Below are 23,590 nucleotides of genomic sequence, written 5' to 3'. Positions count from 1 at the left end.
AACTGTTTAGTCTCGGCTGTATAGACAGTGCCAAACTTGCCAGTGTGTTGCAATAGTTTGTCCTGTAAAGACTACAGTTAAGATTTAAAAAGCCAGTTAAGATCCATGTAAATAAATGAATGGGGATTGTCCAAATCCTCTACCTTTTGAAAGCCTCAAGGTAGGGTTTTAACACTTGCGTAATGTGGCTGTTAGGCAGTTTGTAATTGCCATCATACTCTGAAGTGTGTCTAGATCCTTAATCTTAAAGCAAGTATTGTAATTGCACACTAACAAAATAGAGCTAGTAATTTATTGTGCATTTATAAACAGGAATATAAGATGCAATAGGAGGGCTTAGCAGACCCCATTTACCTGCTCAACCAGGGTGAGTAGAAACCTTGTCCTATACTAGTGGCCCGAACTGGGCTATGGAGCTGCTGCCTCCTTCACTGGAGAGGGAGAAAGAAAGTGGCCCCCTGAGCAACTTGCTCCTCTTCAGAAGGGGAGGAAGGAGACAGAGCAGAGTGGAAGTTGGGATCAGGGAAACTGTGGTGCTTTTCTTTAAGGGATGTGGAAAAAGAAGCAGGGAAGCTAGAACCACTACTGCTTTATCCAGAAGAGTGAGGAGCATAGCAGCCTACGTGGAGAAGTGTTTCTGGGAAGTCAAGGGCCTTCTGTTTGTCCGCAAAGAAGTAGGTGGGGCCTGGTACTAATTTCTCGGGAGGAGTGTGCAGCAGGAGGGAAAAGGAGCCCAGATTTTACTTAGGAAGGAGCCAGAACTTCTTAAACTAGTGTTGGAATTTGTGTGGCAGAACTGACTTTATTTGTAGTAGACAGAACTGATAGTGTGTGGACAGATTGTGATTGGACCCAAGTGAGAGGACCGTGAAGTGACCCATTGTAGGCAATGCCTGGCCTGTAGAGAGCTGCCCTGGTCATGCAGGCTAGGTTCACTTCAGCCGGGCTGGTAGACTTAGTTCTCAGCTGAGTATTACTGAGGGAGCTTTACAAGCCCTGAGAGAGAAGCATCTTACATAGGAAAAGTTGTTTAAAACAAAATTCTCTGCATAACTCTTACTAGCTGTTTAACCTTCCTACTATCCAGTGTTATGAACAGATATTAATCTGACCCCCTAATATTTCAACTGTCTAGCTGGGGGTATACCCAAATTATCACCCTTGCTTCCCTTAGTATTGTTAAGTCATTTAAGCTCAAGGCTTAAAAGCCTGTCCCAGTTTTTTATAAAAAAAAAAACCTTACAGTCCAGTGAGTTGTAACAAGTCTCCTAGTTTAATAAAAACACCTCAGTTCAAGGTCAGCCTCACAAATGAACCAGGATGGCTTCACTGGTTTATTAAAGAAAATGGCATTTGGAATACATCTTTTCCTAGTGAGGTCTCAGTAATCTTCATGGCTTTCCTGCTAAAACCATACTTCATCACAATAGCTGTGCCATACATTTTTTTTTTCCCCCTTGAGCTGTATTGCTCTTCTTTGATTAGGAAGCGCTTATGATTTATTGTGCTGTGTGGGTGTAGCTGGAGCATAGCTCCTCACCAGCTAATCAACATTTCTTTTCCTCTTCACATTCTGAAATGTCTCTTGCTAGATTCATCTTGTTCTGCTCTCAAAGCTTGTGGTGTTACTAATAGTCTTCTTCACTAATACATCTCTGGGGTTTGCACGAACCTCTCATCCCCATTCTCTTCTCTGTCCTTGTGAATACAATGTTATAAATAAACCTCTTCCTAAAAATAAAATAAAACGCTTTCATTTAGCACCCACATTGCTCGTGAGACTGCTAATAACAAAACTTGTATCCAGAGTTATATGCATTAGATCAGTGGTTCTCAACCAGAGGTCTGTGACCCCCTGGGAGGCCACAAACAGGTTTCAGGGGTCCACCAAGCAGGGTCGGCATTAGACTCCCTGGGGCCCAGAGCAGAAAGCCGAAGCCCCCCTGCATGGGGCTGAAACCTGGGGCTCTGAGCCCCACCATCCGGGGCTGAAGGCTAAGCAACTTAGCTTTGTGGGTCCCCGCTATGGCATCGGGCTCTGGGCAAATGCCCTGCTTGCTACCCACAAATGTGGGCCCTCGCTTTTATATGCAGAAACACAGTTGATGTGGCACAGGTGGGCCATGGAGTTTTTATAGCATGTGGGGGGGCCCCCAGAAAATTTGAGAACCCCTGCATTAGACAACATCAGGTTTGGGGAGGTGAATGGAAAGCATAGCACTTCTAAGGTAGTTCTGTTCAGCTGACTGCTCCTGACCAATAAGGAAATGACTTTGGAGACAGGAGAAACTTTTTTGAATCCTGTGTGTAGTTAAGTTCTTCAAAAGCTTGAGGTGGTGACTATTCAGTCTTTGCAGCATGCTGACTCTAAAGTCCACCAAGCTGTCAGTTATTTCTCCAGTTTTGCTTGCATATGAATGTTTAGGGATGTGATGAATCTCTATATTTAAAACTCACACCGATACAAATATCTACACGGGCTGGTATCTTCAGAGGTTTCCAGAAACTGTCAATCGGCCACTACCTCATGGATGTGATTAGTAATGTAATCTCTGTTCCTCTCTGCAGCTCCCGTCCTCATTACTAGCGCCCCTTTTTGTTCTTTCAAATATGCAAACCGTTAGTTATGTGATGGCTTGAAACACTAGAATTGTCACATTTCTGTTTCACTTTGGTGGCTGTTGTGTACAATATATTTTATCACAGGATTTTTTTTAAATACTTGAAATCTTACTTCCTGACCTGAAGATGTCAGATTACCAGCTCTGTAGACTGACCATTTCAATCTATCCACAGAATAGATGTAGTGCAGGCAAAAGGATTTTACTTTTTATTTTCTCCTCTCTTCAATGTGGCCTATGTGGGATAGAGTTTCTGGTCGTATTCAACTTGAATTAAATGATAGTTCCTGGTCATGCGTCAGCTGAATTGGCAACCTTTTGTGCCTTGGGGTAGACATAAAGACTGTAGGCAGACACTTCACAAATAAGTGTTAATAATCATGTTAACTCAAGTTAACAATCAGTTAGTTCAAGTAATATGACCAACTGTAGTCTGGGCAAAGCCTCCTCCAGTATGTTTTCAGCAGAAACTGAGGCTGAAAAATTCCTTCAGTGAGGTCACCCCTACTTTGTGTGGGCATTGGGAAGGTAAAGGAACAGTTGAGCTGCTTGGAGACTGTAGAACTGGAGGGAAGTGTTGTCACTGAAGAACCTAAGTAGAGATCTTGGCAGAGCATTGAACAGTAGGTGTGAATAGGGAAAACCCCTTTTTGTGTTTACATAAAACATCCACATTACTGCGATGTTAAGAAGATGTCAGCGGCATCTACAGTATTGTATGAAGAATATAGAGGTAGGATTCAGAATCTGAAAAGAACAGTGGGTGATGGCTAATAATGTGGCAGATTCATTGCTTAATATTAAGGGTGACTTTTTTCAGATCTGAGTGTACAACATAGCCTTGCTAATTCAGGTCCCTGTTTCAGTTATTCTTCCCTATCCAAAAACTAGTCTGTAACTATTCCTTCCAATGAAGAATTCCTTTCTGAAGCTTCAGGAAAAGCATGACATACCTTGTGTGTCTCCTGGTGCTGAGAAGCTGTCATAAACAGCCTCAAAACTGTAGGTTGTATGTAGTACAAATGTCAGAACAGAATAGTTTTTTGTGTGTGTATACCAACTTGATATACTAAAGGTTTAGATCTTTACACAGAACTTTGAAGCACAAGTACTTGATGTTTTAGGATTTCTGGTTAAGTCTGCATTAATTTATCCCACAGAAAGGAGCCTCCCTGAAGGAAAGGGAAGAAAATTTCCCCTACAGTGTTAAGAGGGTCCTGTTGAAAGAGCAGTCTTGCTTTCACTTTAGGATGTCACTTTTGTATTCTTACTCTGCTGGAAACAAATGCAGAGCTCTAAAAGCTATAGGAGGAAATATTACTCATCAGAAAAAACACAGATACTCTTTTTAGCACAAACTGAATCCTTAAGTTCTGAACGGACTTCTCAAAATACATGACCCAAAACACAGAAGAGTATGTAATTATATTCCACCATTTTTAGACCACAGAATGGGAAGTTGTATGGTAATCCAGTGACTATAAATTAGGGTGTGCTTGCTAATAGTGTTCCATGAGATATGTACTCTCAAATCACACAAATTTATCTCGACTGTATGGATGGGGAAAACGGGAATAAATCCTGAGTTTTCTATTTTTGACCCTGTGCTCTTAAACGCAGTTGCCTATGAGACCTATATTTTCTCTTCGACAGGATCTTGGTCAAACTTACTTTTGCTAGCCCAGTTGCTAGGTCTGCGGCCAATGGCAACACCACCCTACAGTGTGGTTGAAAAAAGCGAGCACACAGTCCTCTCGTTTCATAATTAACATATGGAAAAAACAAATCCTATCAAACCAACCTAATAGCTTCTTTGACAGAGAATAAGCCTTGTGGATAGGAGGGAAGCAGTAGTTGTGTACATCTTGAGTTTAGTAAACTAGGGAAATACAACCTAGATGGAGCTACTATAAGGTGAGTGCATAACTGGTTTGGAAAACTGTTCTGACAGGTTAGTTATCAGTGGTTCTCAGTCAAGCTGGAAGGGCATATTGAGTGGGGGGTACCACAGGGATCTGTCCTGATGTGGTTCTGTTCAATGTCTTCATAATTGATTTAGACAATAGCATAGGGAATACACTTAAAAAGATTGTGGAAGATATCAAACTGGGAGGGGTTGCAAGTGCTTTAATGGATAGTATTAAAATTCAAAATTATCTGGACAAACTGGAGAAATCGCCTGAAGTAAATAGGATGAAATTCAGTAAGGACAAATGCAAAGTACTCTACTTAAGAAGGAACAATCAGTTGCTTACATAAAAAATAGGAACCTGTCCAGGAAGAAGTACTGAGGAAAGGGATCTGGGGATTACAGTGGATCGCAAGCTAAATATAAGTCAACAGTGTAACACTGTTGCGGGGGAAAAAAAATAAGCAAATATCATTCTGGGATGTAATACCAGGTATATTGTAAGCAAGACACAAGAAGTAATTCTTCTACTCTACTCCATGCTGATAAGCCTTCAACTGGAGTGTTGTTGTGTCCAGTTCAGGGCACCACATTTTAGGAAAGATGTGGATAAATTAGAGACAGTCTTGAGGAGAGCAACAAAAATTATTAAAGGTCTAGCAAACATGACCTATGAGGAAAAATTGAAAAGATTGGGTTTGTGTCGTCTGGAGAAAAGATGACTGAGAGGGGACATATGTTTTTTCAAGTAAACAAAAGGTGGTTATAAGGAAGAGGGTGAAGAATTTTTCTCATTAACCTCTCAGGATAGGACAAGAAGCAATGGGCTTAAACTGCAACACGTGAGGTTAGGTTGGATATTAGGAAAAGCTTCCTTACTACCACGATGGTTAAGCACTGGACTAAATTGCCTAGGGAGGTTGTGGAATCTCCATCATTGGAGGTTTTTAAGAACTGGTTAGACAAACACCTGTCAGGAATAATCTAGTTATGTAGTTCTGCCTTGAGTGCAGGGTACTGGGCTAGATGACCTCTTCTGGTCCCTTCCAGTCCTACACTTGCGATTTTATGATTTAATAATGTTAGTTAATATTACATACTTTTTACCTGCAGAGTGGCATGGTAAAGCTTACTTTTCTGTATGCAGAGTAACTTAAGAATTTTGTTCAAGTTTTTAACATTAAGAAAGCATGGCAAAAAAGGCCAAATGGGCACTAAAACCTTTGCATTGGCCAGTGATGTCAACTTACTTTTTAGTACTAATACAGCATTAGAGGCATGAAACAGTCCATTGGTTAGATGTCCTTACTGGTCAAACAATCACAGTAGGAGATAGTCCTTAGGCTTAAAGCACTTCTGTGTTGTGTCATGTAGTTGTCTTTTATTCTAGCTGCAACTAAGCATTGTGCATTAGCACTGTTTGATTAACCTTCAAGAGCACTGCAAGGCTGAAACACATTTTCAAAACACTGCAATCAGTCCACAACACATGTTACATAAACATTATTTCTGTTTTACAGATGAAGGAAAAGGCAGAGGTCAAGTGATTTGCCTAAAGTTAAACAGCATGTCCGTGCCAGGACTAGAATCCTGGAGTCCAACTCCCAATCCACAAGAGCTTACTGCCTAGTAAATTCCATTGTGTTTATCTGTGCTGCACATTTTGGCAAAGCAATAGGAGAATATGAGAGGCACAGAAACAAGCTGGCTGTTACTTATCACCTTATTATCTTCTAGTTGTTTGCAAATTGATCGCATGATTATTTGCTCATTATCTTTCCTAGTACAGAAGTTACGGTGACTGGTCTGTAATTCCACAGGTTGTCCTTATTCCATAGATAGATTGGCACAATATTTGTCCTCTTCCAGTCCTCTGGAATCTCTCCCGTCTTCCATGAGTTTTTGAATATGATAGCTAATAGCTCATCTCCTCAGTCAGCTCCTTGAGTATTCTAGGATGTATTTCATCAGGCCCTGGCCACTTTAAGACTTCTAACTTGTCTGAGTACTTTTTATCGTGTTCTTTTCCTATTTTACCCTCAGATCCTACCTCCTTTTCACTGGCCTTCATTATGTTAGACATCCAGTCACTACTAACCTTTTTGGTGAGAACTGAAACAGAAGTCATCTAGCACTTCTACCGTTTCCACATTTTTTGTTGTCTTTTCCCCTTCATTGAGTAACAACCTTACCCTGTCCTTGGGCTTCCTCTTGCTCTAATGTAGTTGTAGAATGTGTTCTTTTAACCCTTTATGTGTCTAGCTAGATTAGTCTCATTTTGTGCCTTGGCCTTTCTAATTTTGTCCCTACCTGCTTTTGTTTGTGTGTGTTCATGCTTTGTGATTTGGCCTAGTTTCCACTTTCTGTAGGACTCTTTTGAGTTTCAGATCATTGAAGATCTTCTGGTTAAGCCAGGTTGGTCTCTTGCCATACTTCCTATCTTTCCTACACAGTGGGATAGTTTGTTCTTGTGCCCTTAATAATGTCTCTTTGGAAAATCTACCAAATCTCTTGAACTGTTTTTCTCCTTAGTAGTTTTATATCCCATGGGATCCTACCTACCAACTCACCGAGTTTGCTAAAGTCTGCCTTCCTGAAATCCCATTATCTTTATTCTGCTGTTTTCCCTCCTACCATTCCTTAAAATTGTGAACTCTCATGTCATTGTCACTTTTAGCCAACCTGCCTTCCGCTTTCACATTCTCAACCAGTTCCTCCCTCTTTGTCAAAATCAAATCTAGAACAGCCTTCTTCCCTAATTACTTTCTCCACCTTCTGAAATAATTAGTTGATGATCCCTATGTAAATGTGCACAGACTTAATTTAACGTGGGTTAACTCTACCAGCGTGTTTTCCATGAGCATAATCCTCTATCTTTCTAAAACTTAGAAAAAGCATGAAATGTTTTCATTGCTCTTCAGTCACTTTAGGCTATAAGCACATGAAAATGAGATCCTTCTTGAGTTCCTCTGCTGTGCTGTTTTGTCCTAGTTTGCTGCAGTCACTTCATGAACCACTAGCTATGATGCTAGAACTTCAAGCTACAGCCTGTAAATTAGATCTGGGCCCATTTCTGCTTGGTGAAGGTGAATGCCTCCTTTAAGGAGGGCAAGATCTCCTCTCTATAAGAGAACTAATTTACACTGTGGCTCAAAATCACTTCCTTGCTGATAAACTTGCTGACTTTTGCCAACAAGTGGTGCTTAGGGAACTCTAGCAATAACTGGAGTCCTCTATTTTCTCACTCCAGTCAAATATGGCCTTTTATTACTTGGTTGTGCTGCAGCTATTGCATTGGTGGTGTTTGCGGACTGACATAGTGAGGGATGGATGATTTGGATATTCTTGCTGTGAGTCCCTTAAATCTTGTCTGGTACCTTCAATACCCTAGGCCGGTTGTGGGCAACCTGCGGCCCGTGCCACTTGCTGCAGCTCCCATTGGCTGGGAACCGCAGGGGGCCGTGCCTGCAGACCGTCAGTGTCAGCAAAATGTCTCGCAGCCTGCCGACCCTGATGGGCTGCCGACCACTGCCCCAGGCCATAAGATGGTGGCATAATTGGAGATACTAGCCAAGGTATTTGGAACCACTTTGGAGTAAGTTCTTAGGGTGTAGTAATGGACAGTTGCTCATCTTTGAGAACTCTCATATCCTGGGTTCTGATACTTCTGCTGTGGGTTCTTAGGAGGATTAGTGACTGTGTGTGTGATGCACTGTCTAGCTCTCTTCCTTCAGCCTGGCTGGTACAGATAGGCAACGGGTAAGTTGTTCAGTGGAGACTGGTGTTTAGGTCACATCTACCTGAGACTCTTTGTAGAAGATAGGAAAAAATGCTTTAAGGTAGATGACTAATTCTGCTCAGTTAATTGGGGGAGTCTGCTTGTTGTCACATAGGCGTGCCACCTGTGGGATCTCTTGCACATTCAAGCAGTCAAGGATCCAGCTGACAGACATGGTTTAGGGCTTCTCCACAGGGGAAGCGAACTGGGTCAACTATTCCAGCATAACTCCCCTGTGCAAGACTATATTCTGGAATAAAAGTGACTTTTGAAGTAGAGTAATTTATTCCAGAATGAGGTTGATTACTCTCTTCTGGAATATCAACACACGGTCGTTACTATAGGATAGCTATGGTCAACTTCCCCTTTTGTAGACGAGGCCTAGGGTGACTTTCAATCTGTGCTTGGCTTGAAGGCTGTGACCTCTGCTTTTGGATGCAGGCTTTGCCATAGTGCTCTCCTTGATTTGAATTACTGCACTTTGCTCTTCTTTTCTAGCATCTTGTAGACTATTGGGGAGGCTGCATCTTGTGCAGAAACTAGAGATTTTTGCTAGACATGCTTCTCATCAAGATCATATTACACCATGCTCTGCTCTGGCTGCTTGTTTGCATGCAATCCTATGTGTATGGTGGATAGAGACCAAAAAACCACTTTGGAATCTTGATGTGAAGGTGAACATCTGGGTTGCTGTGGCATAACAAGGAAAGATCAAATGAGGTGCTTGTGTGGACAGCTCCGAGGTATAAATGGGAGTGCTGCTGCTGGGCGCACTCAGGGGAGGGGCCCTAGATTTGTAGCTGTCTTCTCTAGTGGCTTTCTCCTGGGATCCTCTGACAGCATCCTGCAAGTTACCTTTTAAACCCTTAAGAAGGGGAAGCTTTTAAGGAGAGGCAAAGGTGTAAAAATGAGGTAAACTCTGTTGATCCTGTCCCTTAAAATCATATTTCAGGGTATCAACCAGCCACTGATGATAGACAGGGCTCAGGGAAAATAAAAAAAACCCAAATGGGGATGAAGGGTTTCTTTTATTTACAACTTTTTCTGAGGCATCTGGTGCTGGTTACTCTCACACAATACCAGAGTAAATACATTACTGGTTTGATTTCGTACATGCTAGCTTTTATCATTGAAGTACCTACAACAATTGACATTTAAAAGCAAACTTGTCAAATGTGCATGAACATAAGAAGCACTGTATGTATGTGTATATATTTGCAGATGATACAAAATTATTCAAGATAGTGAAGTCCAAAGCAGACTGCAAAGAGGTGCAAAGGTATCTCTCAAAACTCTGAGCAACATGATGGCAGACTAAATTCAGTGTTGATCCAAAGTAATGCACGTTGGGAAAACATCCCAACTATGCATAAAAAGTGTTGGAGTCTAAATTGCAGTTATCACTCAGAACTTGGAGTAATTGTGGATAGTTCTCTGAAAACATCCACTCATTGAGCAGCTGTAGTCAAAGCTAACGGTGTTAGTAACCATTAGGAAAGGGACCGTTAATAAGACCAGAAAATATCATCATGGCATTATATAAATCCCTAGTACTCCCACACTTGAATACTGGGTGCAGTTCTGGGTGCCCCATCTCAAAAAAGACATATTAGACTTTGGAAAAAGTACAGTGAAGGTCAATAAAAATGATTAGGGGTTTGGAACAGCTTCCCTATGAGGAGAGATTAAAAAGACTTGGACTTTTCAGCTTAGAAAAAAAACTACTAAGGGGGGATATGATTGAGGTCCATAAAATCACGGATGGTGTGGAGAAAGTGAATAGGGAAGCATTATTACCCCTTCGCAATCACAAGAACTGGAGGGTCACCCAATGAAATTAAGAGGCAGCTGGTTTTAGAACACATGTAAGGAAGTACTTCACACAACACGCGGTTATCCTGTGGAACTTATTGCTAGCGGATGTTGTGAAGGCCAAAAGTATAACTGAGTTTGTGGAGGATCGATCCATCATTGGCTAGTAACTAAGATGGTCTGGGGTGCAGCCCCATCTCTGGGTGTCCCTAAGGCTCTGACTGGCAGAAAATGGGACTGGATGACAGGGGATGGATCACTTGATAATTGCCCTCATCCGTTCATTCCCTTTGAAGCATCAAGCATTGGCTGCTGTCAGAAGACAGGATACTGGGCTAGACAGACCATTGGTCTCACCCAGTGTGGCCATACTGATCTCTCCTGTTTGCTATAATGTGCTTACAGAGAGTCTTTTTCTTGCTGTTTTTTTAATACACTCAAAATACTTTTTCAGTTTTGTTTTTTAACCTGGAGATGTTTAAAACTGCCAAATTTTGAAGGTGTCTTTTTGCCTCCTGTCAACACTCTGCTTTCATCAGGATGATTTCAGCTTTCATTAAATATTCATCTTAAATGACTACTGACTTTTTTATTTTTTAGGAGAATTGGTCCTTTATGTTCTAGGTGTTTAAGGATGATTGAGAGGGCTGTGGATCAAATGATTCTCCGAATGGATACTAATTGTGCAGGGAAAAGGCTTTTTGATGAAGATGGTACACTAACAAGAGTACCGTTTGGTCTCTATTGGAATGTATGCTTAAATGTGTAAATGAATATTAACTTGGTGATGTAGCTGATGAAAGCATAAACTAGTCTGTAACTTAAATGCAGGGTTAATGTGTTATCTCCTTGGACAGAAACAGCAAGACTACTGAATTCCATGTAGTACTACTTACCAAACGTTTCCTGATGTTATTTTGAAGGATAACAGAAATAAAGACTAATTTGAGGGTTAATAGTGGGTGGAAAGATATTGTCATACTGTGTCTTTTTAAACTGTCTGAACATGTCTTTGGGATTTAAAAAAAAAAAAGGGGGGGGGGGAAAGAGAAACTTTCACATAAAATTACTTCAGACTTAACAACATTCTGCTTCATAATCTCTGCCAGGGATTGAAAGTATCCACTTGCTACTGATCAATGGAGACCTTTGCCACTAATTCCTGCAAAACTTGTTTCTTACAAAAACCATCTTAGATCTTTTATGCTTGTAAAGAATAACTCAGATGTAAACCTTTATGGTGCTTCCTGCTTGAGGCTGCAAACAAGTGCAGCTGCTGCTAGGGAAGGCTGTGAGGAAGAGTGGAGGCAGGCCCAGGAAAATGAATAGCTGATACAAGGCTGTGATGGGTGATGGTGTGGGTGAGATGAGTGGAGACCATCCAGGCTGCTCCAAGTAGGCATGGGGCTGGAGGAAGAATAAGGGAGCAGACTGTGCCCACAGCATTCAGAAGTACGTGGATTTGAAGGGACCCAGCCTTTTACCCTCCAAGTAACCAGATGGGAAGGGTGTGTGGAGGGGATTTAAACTTGTTAGGCAGCCATTATCCAGGAGCAGCTCTAAAAGATGGAGGCCCCTAACTGTTGTAAAAGGCAGCAGCCTGGTAAGAATCATGCCACAAGGTGTCTTCTAGTATGTGTCTTAAACAAGATTTGATCATATCATATAATGGTTTCTCATTATCCTTGTACCATTAATACTGAAAACCAGCTCTGTCCTTGATATCCTTCTCTTCCATTTGCCAGACTGGCTTGTAAGTCTACATAGGGAAGAATCAGCATTGTGGAATGATGGGCCTTTTTTTCCCCACTGCTTTTTGTGCCAATCTCATAGACTTCTGCAAACCGAAGCCTGTCCTGCTGTGAAGCTTGAGCTGACCACTGCTGTGCTGGTATCTTTGCGCCCATGAAGGGAAGATGACTTGTCCTGCTTTATGCAGCACAGCTCTTTCAAAGTGGTTCTCTTCCATTTTTTTAAGCTAAGATTTTTGCATTTGGAATGCTTGGGGTAGGTTCCCTGAGCGTCTCTAGTTTCCCCTCACTATCTAGCCCTCCCTTACCAAACTCTCCCCTCCCCTCTCCCGTAGTGTTCAGCAATTACTTGCCTGCTTTTGCAATAGATTGTTTCCTGCTTTGTTGCACAAAGGGTTGGAGGCCCTTCTTGGGGTTCAATAAGGTAGGCTTCCACCTGACCATGAGAATCTCTGTGCCTGCATTGTGAGCTAGTCCTCCACTTTCCAGGCATATAACTTGGGATTGCTCTGGAGACAGCAGCAGAGAAATTTTTGAATAGACACTGCTAGATCCTTATCAATGCCCGTTTTCCTGTCCTACCCTTTACCTTTCCATTCTTGTGCTCTCAGTGTGTATTGAGAACTCATTCACTGTCTGGATTCCAGTCAGGTAGGGGAAGAGCTTCTGTGGTGCTGCTTGATCATTCCACCACAGTTGGCAGAAGACTACCCTTCTTGATGCTATTTAGACAGTCTCAGTCCAGGGAAGAAGGTGCTGTCAACCGACTGACTCTTTTCCTTTGGAGTTAAAGGGCTTCTGAGACCTTGAGTGACTTGTTCCCCTACGTAGTATGGAAGGCTCAAAAGCGAATGCTGAGGGCTGCTTCCTCTGATCGTTTCTTGCTGTGTAGTCTTCTCCCAACAGGAGACTTCTCATTCCTGTCGGGAGATGCCCTGATGACTGGCTTGATTCTAAGCTTCTGCTGCTGAAGATGTTGATACTATCTGTATATGGTTCTTTAGCCAGGTAATGTTGAAATACACTAGGTACATGTTTTGCTGTCGGGATCATCTTCTAATTCTTACCTTATCCCCTTTCAAGGGATCAAATATGAACAGGATGCATAAATCCCAAAAGATATTAACACGGTTCCAAGGTGCATATACTGCTTGGAAAGACCTTAGTTACTTTAAATTGAAAAAATCTCTGTATGATACTTACATGTGGCTTGCTTGTGCTTGTCAGTGCCGTTCTATCTGGTGTTCATTTCTGTAGCCCCATGCATTTGGGACCAGGGTTGTACTTTGGCAAGACACAGATCATTTCAGAACCTCCTCTGACATCTCTCTCACAAGATGAATTGGCTATTTTAGGATTCCCTAAAGGGAACTGCTTTCACCTTCTGGGCTACTGACACTTAGTCAAATGGTTTATGGCATCCAAATGCCATAGTATAGAAGTTTTTAAATTTCTAGACTCTCACCACCATTCCTCACCTCTATCTCTTCCCCCCCCCGCCCACCCTCCATTTGCTTTTCTACACTGTGGCAGAAAAACTTGATCCAAGGATCTAGGGGCATCTGGCATATCATTACCTTTAAGTGGTTGTCTAATGTGATCTCAGTATCCTGTTTTGAAGATAGGGAGTGTTGAGGCCTCATGTCCTGGAAGTTATTGAAAACACTGTGGAACAAGATTGCTGTATTCTACATGGGCAGAGCAACTAAATCCTTTGCTCAAAGAAAGGGTGCCAGGGGAGAGAAGCTATAGAGCAGTGGTTCTACCCCAGGGGTTACACAAAGGTCTTTTGGGGGTACGTTAACTCCTCTAGATATTTGCCTAGTTTTATAACAGGCTACATAAACACTAGCAAAACTAAAATTTCATACAGACAACTTGTTTATAGAGCAATATAAACTATACACTGAAATGTAAGCACAGTATTTGTATTCCAGTTGAGTCACTTTATAACTATATGGTGAAAATGACAAAGTAAGCAATTTTTTGGTAACTGTGTACTGTGACACTTGTATTTTTATGTCTGATTTTGTAAGCAAGTGGTTTTTAAGTGAGGTGACACTTGGGGGTATGCAAGATAAATCAGACTCCTGAAAGGGATCTAGTAGTTTGGAAAGATTGAGTACCACTGGTGTAGAGCACATCCCCTAGTAGGGGCGGAATAGATTGTATCCTACTGGAGAGTGGTATTTCTGCTTCTAGGCCATGGGCAGTGTCACCTGGGCAGGACATTGCTGAACAGACAAGATAATACTGACTCATCTAATAGCTGGCATATTAGACCTTTTATTCTAGAGATTCTTGCACAGATCTTAACTAAATGGCCATTTTGCTAAGCAGGAGGAGATGGAGACTTTAGTTGTACTGTTAGCATGTTGTTGACCACAACTTACTGTTTTCTCTTGTGAAGCAGGGAATTCTGTAAAGTATCCCAAATATTGTGAACCTGATTAAAGAGATTTCTCATTTCTTTCTAACTTCCAGTGCTTGAAGCTTCCCACATGGAACTTCAGTAAGTTTACTTTTGGGGCTCCTTGAGTTACTCAAGGAGGCGTCTGCTAAAATTAATCCTTTCTTTCCCTGTGGAAGTTACCTTGGATTTCTTCACAGAATGTCTTTTGGCATGGCTTGCAGTGGAGCTTGCTTGGTTTCAAATCCAGCATATTGTGTGTATCCTAGCACTTTATCCTCTCATGCTGCAATCTGTGGCTGAAGCATGTTACCGCTGATACAACCTGCTATTTCTTGCCCTTTTCTAAATTTGTGCCTCTTAGTTGCCCACTCATTAGGTAGCTAGGTTCTAGTACCTACTGCCAAACAGTCATATAGGCGTGTCTCCGTTTTTGAGCTCCCTCTAGCTTTCCTTTTTTTTTTTTTTTCAGGGCTTTCACTTCTTTCAGATTCAGAAAGCAGAAACTCATTTCATTTTTCTACCCTTATTAATGCTTCGTTTAAGATCTGGTCCTAGTCTGTGCCATGTGTAGGTCATTTCTTTCCCTCTTTCACTCATCCTTCATTTAGGAGTTTTTTCCAAGACCACTTTCATGGACTAGAATAGCTCTTATGCTAATCTGTAGAGGAAGTCTGATATTTTCTTGTGGCTGCTGGTTGTGACACGATCAGACTAATCCTCAAGTTCTACTTTGCATTTTGTCTGTTTAGCCGTCTGGAAACCTTTGTTTCAGACCCTGGAGCCAGATGTTTATAGCCAACATATTGGTTGGAGAAATATCCTGCTTCTAGAGGAAACCTGTAGGACTATGTCATTTAATTATTTTCTTAAGCATTTTGTACTTTGAGTTGCTATCCTTTTTGTGCAACAGATTCTTAATTTCCTCTAAGAGGCTTTCAGGATAATGTGTATGTATGGAGAGACAATTTCTTCTAGGAAGATTTTTTTTTAGTAATTTTTTTCAGTGCTAATTGAATACACTCTACCTCAAGTTTTAATTCTTGCTTCCCAGAGAAGGGTTACTTACTGGCACTTAGCTCAGCTTCTTTCATTTGTAGTAAGAATGTTGCATTTTTTTCACTATCTTATTACCACCTCTATATGGCAGTTGGAGGATGACTGCTTTCTACTTCCCATGTGTTGACTTCTGTCCAGATCAATGGATCTGGTGCAGGAGAGAAGGCAAACTCATTTACCTGTAACTTTGACAACTTTTTTCTTTTAGGGATCCCCTACCCTGCACATGCCCTTTCCTGTGTTGTACATTCTGTATTTTGTTAGCATGGGATTCTTTTATCTGTTGTCAAGACAAGGCGGAGTGTTGTATGGCAGCGATTCTCAAACTGGGTCAGGACCCCGAAGTGGGTCACAAGCCCATTTTAATGGGGTTGACAGGGCCGGCATTAGACTTGCTGGGACCCAGGGCTGAAGCCTGAGCTCTGCCCTCGCTCAGCAGGCAGGGCTCAGGCTGTGGCCCCCCCACCCTGGGGTCATGTAGTAACCTTGTTAGAAGGGGGTGGCAGTGTAATGAAGTTTGAGAACCCCTGTTGTGTGGGATTAAAATACCATCATTCTGACACTGACCTAATGATAGGTTTCAGAGTAGCAGCCATGTTAGTTTGTATCCACAAAAAGAAAAGGAGTACTTGTGGCATCTTAGAGACTAACACATTTATTTGAGCATAAGCTTTCGTGAGCTACAGCATCCGATGAAGTGAGCTGTAGCTCACGAAAGCTTATGCTCAAATAAATGTGTTAGTCTCTAAGATGCCACAAGTACTCCTTTTCTTTTGACGTAATGATGGCTTCAGTTTCAAAATTTGATTGTAGTTTTGTCTCCGCAGCCCTGGAAACTTTTTTTTTTTTGGGGGGGGGAGGGAGAAGGGGGTCAGTTCAGCAAGAACAGTTTATAGTTTCTCTCCTAAAAAAAAAAAAAAAAAATAATCTGCCTCTGTTTTGCTGGATTGCACAGATGTGGTCATGCGTGTTAGTTCATATTCTGAGCAGTGGATTTGTGCTGGGGAAAAATCAGAATTTTAGATTAGAAAACACTTCGCATTTCTTCCCATATCCTCCTGATATATCACTTACAAAATTTTAGATGAGGTAGCCTCTAACTTTCCTTAGGAGTGGGAAGACTCTTTAGGAAATCCACTATGGCTTTCTTGTAGCTTTAACTTTTAAAAAAAGCTTTTTGTTCAAATCCTCTCATGATATTGGCTCCTCTTTCTTCATTCTGTAACACCTGTCTGAAGACTGCGTACTGTATTTGCTCCAACTGCTTGTACTCTAAGTGAAAGTTTGAACATCTTGTACAACAGTTTGCTGTCAGGACTGAATTTATGGCTGTTGGTTGCACTAACATGCTTTTTACAGTGTCATGTTCCTAAACTTACAGGAATGCTTATGTGATTGGACAAACCACAAAGGAAACTTAATCAGACTTAATCTTTACTTAGCCATGCATATTGACATGCGCAGCTAGATGAAGTCAAGCTTAAGTAGACTGCCAACTAAGGTGACTGACTGTCCCTATGCTATAGGGACTGTCCTGATATTTGGGGCTTTGTCTTATATAGGCACCTATTATTTCCCCCCTCACCCCATCCCAGTTTTTTTTCTACACTTGCTATCTGGTCACCCTGCTGCCAACCCCGACCTGGCTTGAACATTTGAGTGGCCTTTTGAAGTAATCTATCAGGGCCCCTTCCTACATCTTCACGAAAGTAATCAACTCCGGTTTATTGTGATAACTTGCTTGGCACGTGATCAGCTAAATTATGTGGGGCACACTCTTACTTAATTGAATTACTTCGTACAGAGAGGGGTATCTCTCAATAGAGCACCATTTACTTGTATGGGGGGGGCGTGTGTGTGAGACTTTTTAAATGTTAAGGGACAAGTTTCAGCATAAACAGAGGATTTGGGAAGCTGCTAGGGTCCTCAATTATTTGACAGGTCTTTGTGCGTTCTGGTGCTTAGGTCAAGAAGAAAGGGGCATGCCCTTTTTATCCCCAATAGTAGATGGTGGGGAGGGGGGGGAAACCTGTTAGAACATCCAGGGGGACTTCTGCTGTGCCAGATCTTGAATACTTTTGACCTGTATTGAGACTCTGATGTGTAATATGCAGAGACCTGAAGTTGAGCTGGCACACTGAATAGAAAATAAGACCTCTTGCTAAATACGTAGAAATAAAATGCTTTATACGCTGCAGAGAAGTTACTATTTTCTACTTTGTGTACCTGTTACAAATATAACAATGATTCATATGTTCTTGAAAGTAAGAGTTGGTAGTTGGCAGGCAATGGTGCTCATGTTGTGAGCAGACCTGTAATGGGGTGGGGGAGGAAATGTAGTGTAATTCAAGCCCTCCTTTATCAACACTGTCTGAGCTAATGGATGGCAAAACATAGTTCATTGTAAATAGAAGCTTGTAGAGTGGCAAGGGAATATCTACGAAGTGAAAAGTTACTCTAGAAGCTGATTTCAGTCAACTGTGTTTTGGGGTGCTTTAGAAAAGATGAAGCTTCATTTTGTCTGGGCAGCAAAGGAAGTGAAATGCTATTGGCTGTGTTATAAATTCTGTTTTAAGTGCGGGGTGTCATACTACAAAATGAGCTAGTTAAATCCTCTGATATACCAAATCCTGAGTCAAACACCTGAAGGCTCATTCCTGAATGAGAAATAGTACTAGGCTGAAAAATGTTCTGCTTATGGGATAAGAATAAAAGCAAACAATGACTTGGAAGAATTTAGTGGTCACCTAACTAAGAGTGTAACTATTTTGAAGATGAGTCTTCGCCTTTATGAAGAATATGTAGACCAAGGACAGAGGAGGGTGGGGAAACTTGTAAAGCTATAATGTTAGACTAGAAAGCATCTCTCTCAAACCAGTACCAGGTGAGGTTCTGTGTTGGGCAATAAGTAGGTAAGACTAGCTAAAAGAAACCTGCTTGATGAGGCTGGTCCTCTTTCCTCTGGTCATAAGCTGTCTAGTGCTGCAGGGTATTCAGCTATATCAAAAAATAAAATGGCTTGTCAGACTAAATCTTAAACAGAGTGTAAAACACATTAACCTGAAGTCACATTCTAGCCACAAGCTGCTGCTTTTGTTTTTTGTTAACTCTCAGTTCCAAAAAAGGCTACTGCCTCTGGCTTTCAAAATGGCTTTTAAAAAAAACAAACCCTGCACTTGGATCATAAAACTGTAGAGCTAGTATTTCTCCTATAAACTTGAGGTGTGGGGACTGCTCTTGAAGTAGATGTTTGCCAGTAGAAAGTCACCAGGCTATGGGGTGGTAGAGTAGAACAGAAATGGGATTACAGCTGTAGGAGTCTTATTCTACTATTAAACTAGCAAGAATACGTGCAAATAGGAATGGTATGAATACTGCTTTTCAACATTTCACTGACTAAACACTTATGCATTTGTGAAATACCAAAGGTAAATGTTGCCAAGCTCCGAGCGCAGTGCCCTCTGAGGTGTGGCCAACAAAGCATAAATGGATTCCACAGTGGTGGAATTCAGTGAAAGAGCTACCTGTCCTCTGTCACAGAAGCAGGGGAGTGAGCACAAAACTTTGAACAGTGATTCTCTAGGTTGGAGTAATACGGCTGTCTTTAGATGATAAATTTATTGTGGTTCAACTGAAATGAAACATCTGATGTTAGTGAAAAGGCATTCGGCTTGCTATAGCCAGTGAAGGTCAGTCAGTCCTCCCGTCTTTCAGCAGGTTTGGAAAAGAGTGGTGTGGAGGGAAGGACTTCTAACAAAAGTATCCTTCACTTTCTCTACTCTAAAAATCTAGAAGAGCACTTACCAAATCTTTCAGGACTTCAGAAGATGAGGTGGAACTGTACTTCAAAACACCTACTAATAGAATGCTATAAATGTTTTTCTTGGGTGTCTTTTTTTTAAAGAACTTAAGATTTTTATCTTGCACAAAATCACTCGTTTTTTCTATATGTGCTTCAATAATGGAAGCTTGAAAAATAGTGTATTTGAGACCATTTTGAAATTGGAGTGGGAGGGGAGTAGTGGTGGTAGGACTTCACCTGACACTGTCTCTTTTGATGGTGGGATGGAGAGGAGGCTGCCAGTTATCTTTCCTTGGTGCACAAGAAAAGGCAAAAGGAAAGTTAGTACCAAATCTCTGCACAGAGAATGGCTGGGTGTGTTACTGATGCTTGAGATGTGGGGTGGATTTCATGGGAGTTAGTGTTAGCACATGTATTCTCTTTACCTACTATCCTTATTTAGCCCATCAGTGAGTAAGCATTGAAGCCTTGTAAAGTTTCAATAGCTAGAATAACAGTGGTAATTACAAATAGAGAACACTCTGTTTCTCTTGCATTAAGAAGGCATGAAGCTGTGGACTAAAACCCACTGTCTTGCAGCTGCTCTGTACTGACTTGGTTTCAGATTTCCCAGGCTTTCATGTGATTGGGATGTATACCTTGTCCTCACCTGGAGAAATCCATTGTCTCTTGGCAGCGGTTTGCTTTGTCAACCTAGGTAACTTCAATTGGATATGGCTTCTTGTGCCCTGTAGCAGAGAACTCTGGGATTCCAGAAGTGGCAGACTAACTTCTTCACTATTACCTAATACTCTTGCATCAGATTGAGAAGTGGGCATCCAGTGTGGCTTTTTTCTTTCCAAATGTGGTTATTATGTACTATAGGGTTTTAGTCCCTTGAACAGATTTGTGAAATTGCAGCTGGATATCTGAAAACTTTAATATCTCCTCACTCTTACCCTTTCCTAGCTTTGCCAAAAATATTCAAAGGGACAATGTGCATGAAAACTGGATGCATTCATTGAACAAGGGATTATTTTATGATCCTCCGGAGTTCCAAAGTTTATAAAACGATCCTTCTTTGCCTCGGTTGCCACCGATGGTAGATGAATGGCCAAAGCTCTCTCTTCAGAAGCAAGTAAGTGGCCAATGAGCCTTCAATTCTGGCTTCCTTTTTAACCTTGAATCTACATTTCCACCCCCTTTATCTCCCCAAGTCACTTCCTACCTCTTTGCACTATAGAGCAGCAGAAGCAACCTCTTGCTATTGCTGGTTTTACATTGCAGCAATTCTTTTTTTCCCCCCCTCCCCCTTTCCTGATCAGTATGTCCTTGGACACCTACAGCCCCCCGGCAGAGCTTTAGGCCATCTCAAGTGTGGACACAGCAGAGGATGATTCCTCTGGACACAATCTCTGTTGGAATTCAAAGTGTTTATCCTAGTTTCATGGCTCAGCCATTGGCAGTCTCCTTTCTTCCCCTTCACCCCACCTCGCCCCCTCCCCAAAAATTCCATGGCCCGACTGAGAAAAGGTACAATGGTTGTCTGCTTAGGGATTTGCTCCTCTGCTTCCAGTCCCCAGCACCAGAGGAGGAAGTCCAGTTATCAGTTGCAGGTAGACCCTTTCCCTTGTGCCTTCTCCCCCGTCATGAGAATAATCTATAAGGCTCTTGGCAGAGGAGTTAGTCACACTCTTAAGAAGGAAGTTCTATGACCCTCTCAAAGCATAGCCCACTGTAGAGAGAACAGGTTATGGCGTTCCTCTTAAATCTTTCTCTGAAAGCAAGGAAGAAAACATTGTCAGCCTCCCCTGAGGTGTTACATTACAAATGTTTTTAGTCATTTAAACCTGGGTGGCTGTGGTGGCGGCCTTGGGGTGAGGCAGGGGTTTTGGTATCCTCCCTTATTCCTATGCTTCCATCACTGGCTCAGCTCCTTTCAGAAGATCTCTCCAGCAATTTGAGAAACCAGATTTCGTGTCTGAATGTAGTGTTAACATGTGATCTTTGGCTTGGCAAGATTGCCATTTCCATTGCCAGAGAGAGTCTATCAGGTGGAACTTTTGCTTCCAAGTGACTCTTGTGGGTTAATGGTTTCAGAGACTTGCTTCATCTCTGGATCAGTTGCCACTTGAGAAACTGGCCCCTCCACTGTTCCCTCAGCAAGTGGACAGACCACCTTGTAAAGCATGCTGCTGGAGGATGCTGATTGTATTTTGCTGCCCAGGCTGGAGTGGCAGGGGAACCCTGAGCTCCGCTGGAGCAACCAAGAGCAGAAGCCCTCAGCCTGGACTGCCCCAAGCCCTGGCTGGAGTCGGGGGAGAGGTCACGAGCCCGGGCTGCCTGGCTTCAGCCACTGGGAGCAGAATCCCCAGCCCGGCAGGAGCTGCTGGGGGAGGAAGCCATGAGCTTGGTGCCCAGAACTGCAGCAGGAACTGCAGGGGGGTTGGTGGCAAGAGGATGGGACGGAAGCCCTGAACCATACCTATGTGCTAGAAACTAGTGGAAGGCCACCAACTCAATTTATACAGGCTATCCTACAGTTAGACCAGGTCACTAGTCACTGTAAATGGTTACTATCTTCAAACCTGGGCCTTAGAAATGAAAGGTCCCATATGCCACTACGTGTATTCCCCGAGCCAGACCCTTGGAATTCTCCTTTCAAGGATGAAGCTTGCATGTTTATAAATAAATATAGTGATCTTCAGATAAGAGTTAACTTAAGAAAATTCTTGCCAGAAGCTGTGTTCATTTTGGTATCTAACACCTTTCCCTTCAGCAATTGCTAGCTTGTAAACCTTGCTAATGAAAATGGTAAATTTTACACTTTGGTTTAAAAGCTTGGTAATGTGGGTCACAGAACTTCACCATAAAATGAATGTTCTCTACTCTGATGTCTGCTTAAGTGAACTGGGTAAGCTTGATTTGAGATGCCCGTGAGGCATTGTTAGTAAATCCTATAACCGTGCTAGCACTTCTACTTGGGAGCTACAGCACATCTCTATACTGAAGGCACCCAGGTTTAGGTTACAGTTTGATTGGAGGAGAGGGGAGAGAAGAAACAATCTTGTTTGCATTGAGCCTACTGTAATTAATGACAACCTCCATATTGCTGGGTCATTCAGAATTCTGTTGAAAATTGGATGGAACCATGTATAAAGAGTAGATGACTCAAGTTGATAACTATACTAGGTCAAAACCTACTGGTACAGGTTTCTGGGTCAAGTAATTCAGTTACAATAGGCTTAAAAAATAATTGATACTACTTCAATTACATTTTGAGTGGACCCTCTCAACCAGCGGAATTACTTTACCATTTATTCTTTCCATGGACTATCAATAGAAGGCTGATGATGATGATGCTTTCTGTCACCTGCCTCACTAAAAGCAAAACTCTCCTCCTCAAGATTCTTGCATCTTTCTTTAGCGATTCCTACAAGAGCCCTGGTAATACCTTCAGCCTTGTAGCTAATCCACTTATGTAGTGGATTGTATAGTAAAACACCGCAACTGTGCCATTATCCTCTAATTATAGTTAACAGCTTGTAATGTGCTAGAAAAATCAGAGGCTTGTGTAAGAAAATTAGTATATACCAAATGGATTTCTGATTTAGCTGGCAGACTGAGCCACTTGGAGCTCAAATTCCTGTAAGCAAACGATCAGAAATTCTTGACTTCTCTTCCCTTCCATAGTAGGTTCTGTTACAGCTCAGGTTTCAGTTGTCCTGTCAGGCTATGTGCCTGTTAAAGTTCTGAGTAATGTCATATCTGTATTTCCATGTGATGTAGGACTTGACTTCCAATTCCAAAAAAGTATTGCTTTTGACCTTTTTGGAGGGCGAGGGGGGCATGTCTAGATGGCACTGGAAGGTTGAAATGAGGAAGCTAACTGGAGTTCTTTGGGTTTGATAATTCAATGCAAGTTTCTGATAACACTGTTTAAAAGATTGTGCTCTTTTTAAAAAATATTTATTTTTAAGGAAGGCTTTATCCAGTTCCAGGTGATCTTTGAGACCCTTCATGTAAAAAGAAAGTGGACTGTCTAAAAAAACAAAAGCAAACTTCCAGAACATGAGACCGTATAGATGAGAGTATATGAAGCCATTAACTTGCGTACCCTAAACATTATCAAAGGTACAGAGTTAACAAATGGGGGGTGGCGGGAAGTAATTCTTTCCCCACGACTTTCCATTTTTGTGACTTAAATATTGCTTAAAACTAGTGAAAGAAAAAGGTGACTTTCCATGTGTTGACCGCATCCCTTGAAGCACCATTTTACAGACAAATATAAACTTCAGTATAGGGAAGCTACGGATAAGTGAAGAAAAATCTATTGCCAGTAAGGTTAAGGACAGTCAAATGCATTTTAAAAAAAAATCCATTAAAAGCAAAAAAAATCTTAGTAATGATATTTTTCTAAACATAGTACAAGATGGTAAAATTGCTTATATAAAAGGCAGTGTTCAATA

The 23,590-nt window shown here is 41.7% G+C and overlaps 1 protein-coding gene across 18 annotated transcripts in view; it reads left to right on the top strand.

Annotated features, from left to right (window-relative positions):
* Positions 1–23,590, top strand: part of ELAVL2 (ELAV like RNA binding protein 2) — a 168,432-nt gene that overhangs the window by 52,765 nt on the left and 92,077 nt on the right. The window contains exon 1 of one of the 18 annotated variants that reach the window (XM_048850779.2): positions 20,239–20,259. The exons of the other annotated variants lie outside the window; for them this stretch is intronic. The gene's annotated coding sequence lies outside the window, so the exon portion shown is untranslated. Of the gene's footprint in view, positions 1–20,238; positions 20,260–23,590 lie in introns of those variants that run through there. 18 annotated transcript variants of the gene reach the window in all.

This window comes from Caretta caretta, chromosome 5, assembly GCF_965140235.1.
Source record: "Caretta caretta isolate rCarCar2 chromosome 5, rCarCar1.hap1, whole genome shotgun sequence".
NCBI lineage: Eukaryota > Metazoa > Chordata > Testudines > Cheloniidae > Caretta > Caretta caretta.
This window is presented reverse-complemented; position numbering and strand designations above follow the sequence as displayed.